Raw genomic sequence first — 5,980 nt, forward strand, 5'->3', positions numbered from 1 at the left:
TCTTAGAACATTTTGTGTAAACAAGAGTGATTAACATTCCTACAGTCTTTACTAAATAACCTGAAACCCCCTACCTTGAGAACTTCCTTAGTGATAAGTTCCTTGCCCCAAGTCACGAAGCCCATTAAGATCCCATTGTGTTTAGGCAACAGACTGGAAAGTGTTGTAGTAATTATTAACCTGCTTGATCAGGCTTCTGTGACTGCTTTCCATTGTGATCCCCTCTCCCTTTCTTCCCCGCCCCCTCCTCAATGATTACCATTTCTGTCACATCAATGCAAATGTGTTTTTTGCCTTTACAAGCATCCTTCTCCCTACACTCGGGGCTGCGGGGTCTTTGAGAGACATGAGAGCTCCCGTAGTCGCTGGTAATAACGACTCCTATAACTTGGCTATGACCGGGTGTTCTCTCCTTTCTTGCTGATCAAACTATAACAAACCGACCCCGCCCAGCTTGGACTGGATCACCCCATTCCGGAGCTTCTGGAGTCCACTTTGTACACCTGAATGCACACACCCACCTTCTGACAAAGCAGCTACTGAAAACAAAGCCCAGGTCACCTCTTTCCTCCCCCCGCACCTGCACACCCCCACGCTCCTGTCACTCTCCCCACCCAGCCCCGACCAGGGTCAGAACCTCTCTCCACTACTAGGATCCTCAAAACCGGCAACCCTCCTCCTTCACACTCGGACTCACCGTCACGGACACCGTGTCCGGCTGAGCACGGCCAGCAGGGGGGCAGGTTCTCCCCAGCGACCACCCAGAAGGAACTGAGCGCCACAGGCAAGAGAGGATCTGAAAAAGCCGCTCTCTTCGGCCTGTGCTGATGACGTCATCGGAGCAGAGACTACATTTCCCACAAGGCTCTGCGATTCCGGATTAGGCAACAATGTGAAGGTTCCTGTGCTTTCACAGAGGAGAGTCCTGTTACCAGGAGACCAGAACGTGACAGGAGAGGAACAGTCTTTATCCAGGTGAGTGAGAGACAGGACCCTGGCTCTTTATTAAATCCTGGTTGATGTTTCTGGGATAATGGGGAAATTTGTACATGGGTCACTTAGTGACATTAGTAACTAAGTAATACTTTTGTTGGAACCGGCAGTTGGCATAATAGCTATGTCGCTTGGACTCCCATGTAGTTGACTGTGGTTTGAGTCCCGGACACGGTGCAGCATGGCAATCCCTCCTGGGATACCAATAAACCTCTAAAAATAATACTTGTGTTGTTCTGAAATAATTGTTCCGATTGTAGAACCATGTACTTTTTAGCAATGCAATCTAAAGCATGAAAAATGTCTTTTAGTTTATTAAGAAACAAATAATTACTATGGCAATTCTCTTACAGTCATTAAAATATGTTTATCCTCACCCAATAAGCTGATTTTTGAGAGTTCAATGGGTATTACATTTGAAAACTGTTCTAATGTATATATATAAGATAGCAGAATTATAGGATAGGTGCATTTCATATTCTAAGTCTACTTACACTTCAAGTTTCCAATAATTACTTGCCTAAAAATTCCCATGTTTTATCTAACAAATCTCTAATTATTTGGGGTGTGTCTGTATGTGGGAGATGTACCTGACTTATATACTTTTTCTTGATTTTGACCACAAACCAGGCCAAGAAGGATTTCATATACATTTTGCTATCACTGTGTTTCTTTTCAAACAGAGGAAGGTCCATCTTTTTTCTAAATTATTTTATTTAACTATATTTATTATTATATTTTTTAATTTGATGAAAGAGAGTGAGAGAGAAAGTGAAAAAGCAAACTGCCAGGTCTGGGACTTGAACCATGCTTAGCCATGTCTGACTCCAGTGCCTTCAACCCCCAGGCCACCTGCTGGCCCCAAAATGTCCATCCTGATTCATCGGGGTTAATGTTACACTGGAGTGGTGAAATGCAGCTAGGACTGTGGTCCCTGGTAGCAATAGGAATCACCATGGACATCTCATTTACTCTGAGTACTAGGGTATCTCTACCACCACAAACTAGGCCAGAGTGCAGACAATAGCTAAATACCAGCTTTCCAATATACAAACATCAACACACACACAAACATGAAGAATAAGCAGGAGAACGTGATGCTACCAATAGACAAAGTGAAGTGCAGGTACTGACACTAAAGGGAAGATGCAGGATCTGCTTGACAGAGATTTCACTGTCATGGTTTTAAGGAAGCACAACACACTTAAAAGAAAATACACAGGAACATTTCAACATATTTTGATGCTCATGTGGAATGGTTCTAGAAGAGCTTTTGGGGTGGGAATATTATTGTGAGTGTCTGTGAAACATATAATCTTCTGACATGGCTGTTTTAGTTTTTACTTTTTTGAGTTTTACTTGCAGTCATATCATCAACGTAGTCATTTGTTTAACAAGCAATTGTTCAGCAACTCACTGCTTCAGGAATAGTTTCAGTACATGGATACCTATTGGTGAATATAGTAATTTAAAAATGTCTGTAGTCCAATAAAGGGGAGACAGTTATCTTAACTATACAGAATACATATAAGCTCTGTATTAAAGTCTATAAAGAAAACTGTAGCTTACTACAAAAGAGAATAACAATTGGTCACAACACCAACAGCATTCTGGGGAGTCTGAAGAATTTACATGGGAAGAGTGACAGTTAACCAGGTTGTGAGGGAGGAACAGTATTTGAGGATGATGGAAAGGTTTAGGCAAAGAACACAGTAGCGAGATTTTGCTGCAAATATAAAACGGAAGTCAGTCCCACCTGTGCATTGTGTGGTATAGAAGAGGGAGAGGAATGTAAGAGAAGGTTGAAAAGATAGACGGGATCATACAGACTATCCTGGTTTTTACCTCAGAGAAGTGAGGAAGGCTTGAAATGCTTTTAGTAGAAAAATAATATCATCTAATTCACTTCTTGGAAACATTAGCTTAACTATTGTAAGGACAATAGATTGGGACAGGCAAAAATGGAATTAGGAAAACCAGGATGGAGGCTGTTGGAGATGTTCAGGGAACAGAAGTGGTAACTTGGACTATGCAGACACATAAATTTAAGATGTATTGAAAATGGATTGGATATGAGAATGAAAGTCTGGAATAACCCATTCAGAGATGACTCCAATATAATTCCATAACTCCTGGATTGAGCAACTGCACCGGTGTGGTGATGCCATTTTGGTTAGAACATAGGGTACACACAGAGACAAATAGATGCTAACTTTGAGTCAAGTCTTGAAAGGTATTTAATGCTGTCCTTGGAGGGGAAGCATAAATGTCTTCTGGAATTGAGCACAGACCCCACCATTGGCTTGGAGGTAAGTGTACTCAAATGAGGAAAAAGGCAGAAGGAGAGAAGAGACGATGGCCAGGGAAATAGATGACTAGAGCCAGGAAGAAATTTTGTCTGTAATAGGGTGCCCATTACAGGATAGAAAGTGAAAATTGATGTGACAGGAGCAGGGTCATTAAGTCAGTGGCAGTTGAGGGCAGGACACAGGCAAGGGCAACAGGGAAGAGCTTAGTGGAACTAAGTAACATAAAAATGTTGTCTGATCACCCCTTGCTCCACTTCAGGAAGGTCAAGGGAAGAGGACAGAAAGAATGCAAGACAGGTCACAGCAGTCCTTTCAGACAAGATATTCATGTGCCTGTCTTCTGCTACAGTTTATTGGTTATCAAATGCTTCTAGAAACTCCCCAAACTTAATCCAATGTCAACTTTGTTTTACTTTATTATTCTTTGGCATTTGGTAGGTAATCTGTTTTATCTTTGTGGTTACTGTGAGAAAATAAAATCCCCTTTAGTCTGCATACTGACCATAGTATACCTAAGAACATTTTCTTTTTTTTTTTTTTTTTTTACTGAGCACTCACTGGACATTTTAAAAGTGAAATGAAAACAAATACCTCGTTCTAGGTTGGAAATTTATCCTTTGCTTATTTTCCACATTTAGAGTTTCTTTCAATCACTCTCTTTGCTTTTGGAATGTTTCATGGTTGTAACCACTCAAAATAATATCTTTTGTTTCTTTCTTTGTTTGTTTTGCTATAAGGTGCATGTGCTCATTGAAGAGAGACAGACAGTGAGAGGGAAAGTTTGAAATCACCTCCCAGGGGAGATGACTATCCCATAATCCCTTATTTTTTTTTTCTCCTCTTGGGACTTTAGGCATGTGCACACATGCACCCAGCATGATTTTTAAGCAGCCCTGTCTGGGACTTGAACTCCAGTTGGCCATATGGGAGTCTAGCGCCTTAACCACCACACCTCCTGCTGGCCCCAGTAACATCCATTTTTAAGGTTACTTTTGTGCTTTTAATGTCTCACTCTCTTCTGTTTTGTTGCTAATTTTCTTAGTACTGCTTTCCAAATAGTCTATCCTCTCATTACTTTGTTCAGCCCTGCTCCTAGTATTTTTTTCTGACAATATAATGTAAAAATATTATTTCAGTTAGTATGTCTTTTAATTTAATGAATTCTCATCTTTGTGTATCACGTTTATTTCTTTTTAATGTACATTTACTTGTGTGTTTTTTGTTTTTTGTTTTTTGTTGTTTTTATGCATGTGCTCAATGGAGAAAGACAGAAACATACAGAGAGAGAGAGAGATAGAAATCACCCCTTGGGATGATGACTACACTGCATTCTCCTTTCCTGATTCTCCTCTTGAGATTTTGGTCATGCACACATGTCCAAATGAAAATTATGCCAGCATGATTTTCAAGCTACTGGGTCTGAGACTTGAACTGCGGTTGGTCATGTGGGAGTGTCCAGTGCCTTAACCTTTACACCACCTGCTGGCCTGGCTTGTTTTGTTTTGTTTATTTCACCATATTACATGCTATTTGTATGGTATTTTTTATTTTATTTCTTTGAGGAACTTAAATATACTTGATGTAAGTTCCTATTGAGATTGCCATGCTAGAGTTATTTTTTCTAAGTGAATTTATCTACCAAATGATGATTATTGGCTTTCATTTTTGCTTTTAATGTCCCTCATGGAATTTTAATTCACCAAGTTAAATTTAAGAATTTTCCTCTCTCTTTAGCTTTTTGTCTTCCTCTATCAGACTCCAGGACATCTCATCCCAAGACTTGGTATAAAATTTAAAATTGTAAATCATGTCCTGTGTTACTCAAGACCTGGGTTCATCATTTCAAGGTCCAAGGTGTTACTTCTCAAACCAGATGTATTGCTCTGCATTTCTCCCCAGCCCCATATCGATGTCAGGAACCCTGACTCCTTGTCTATGCTTACCTATATCCTTGTAAATTAGTCTATGTAACCTAGAAGTAAACAATAAGAAATCTTATTAGAAAACTGAGACAACCAGAGTTTCAGACACCGAATGAGGAAATGAGAAGAGAATCTATTTTTCTTAAAAGATTAGTGGGAAAGTATCAGATATCCCTGATCCTCAATATCTTTTGAAAGCCCTTTCTTCCACATTAGGTCTCTTAATCCTCATAATAGCCAGCAAAATTGTCAATTCCTTGTAAAAATACCTCTAATTCCTTAAATACCTTAATGTCTCCATCAGCTACATGTGGTAAGACAAGGGACATACCTAGCAGGTTTGTTTGTTTGTTTGTTTGTTTGTTTTTGGAGAGGTTTCTGTTATAGGGTGTGTGTGTGTGCAGAGAGAGACAGGGAGACAGAAAGCGAGAAATCAGCCCCCGGGGGGATGGCCACACCACAATCCCTTCTCCTCCATTCTCCTCTCGGAATCTTGGGCACGCACATGCACCCAGTGTGAGTTTAAGCCACTGGGTCTGGGACTTGAACTGCGGTCGACTACATGGGAGTCCAGTGACATAGCCATTGCACTAACTGCTGGTCCCCTACTAGTTTTTCTGAAAGTCACTCCTTACTGGAAGGGATCTGCCACTTGTGGCTTTTCTTAAGGTTGTTGTAAGGAAGTAACCTCAGCTACATGGCTGTACACTCAGAAACCTTTTATTCCACAGTTCTGGAGGGTAGAAGAGTGAAGTC

At 40.5% G+C, this 5,980-nt stretch overlaps 2 pseudogenes; one reads left to right on the forward strand and one right to left on the reverse strand.

Annotated features, from left to right (window-relative positions):
- Positions 1–821, reverse strand: part of LOC106736460 (zinc finger protein 25-like) — a 62,914-nt pseudogene extending 62,093 nt beyond the window's left edge.
- A 1-nt stretch (position 822) lies between these two features.
- LOC102492795 (periphilin-1 pseudogene) overlaps positions 823–5,980 on the forward strand; it is a 16,578-nt pseudogene continuing 11,420 nt past the window's right edge.

This window comes from Tupaia chinensis, unplaced genomic scaffold, assembly GCF_000334495.1.
Source record: "Tupaia chinensis unplaced genomic scaffold, TupChi_1.0 Scaffold140564_1, whole genome shotgun sequence".
Classification (NCBI taxonomy): domain Eukaryota; kingdom Metazoa; phylum Chordata; class Mammalia; order Scandentia; family Tupaiidae; genus Tupaia; species Tupaia belangeri.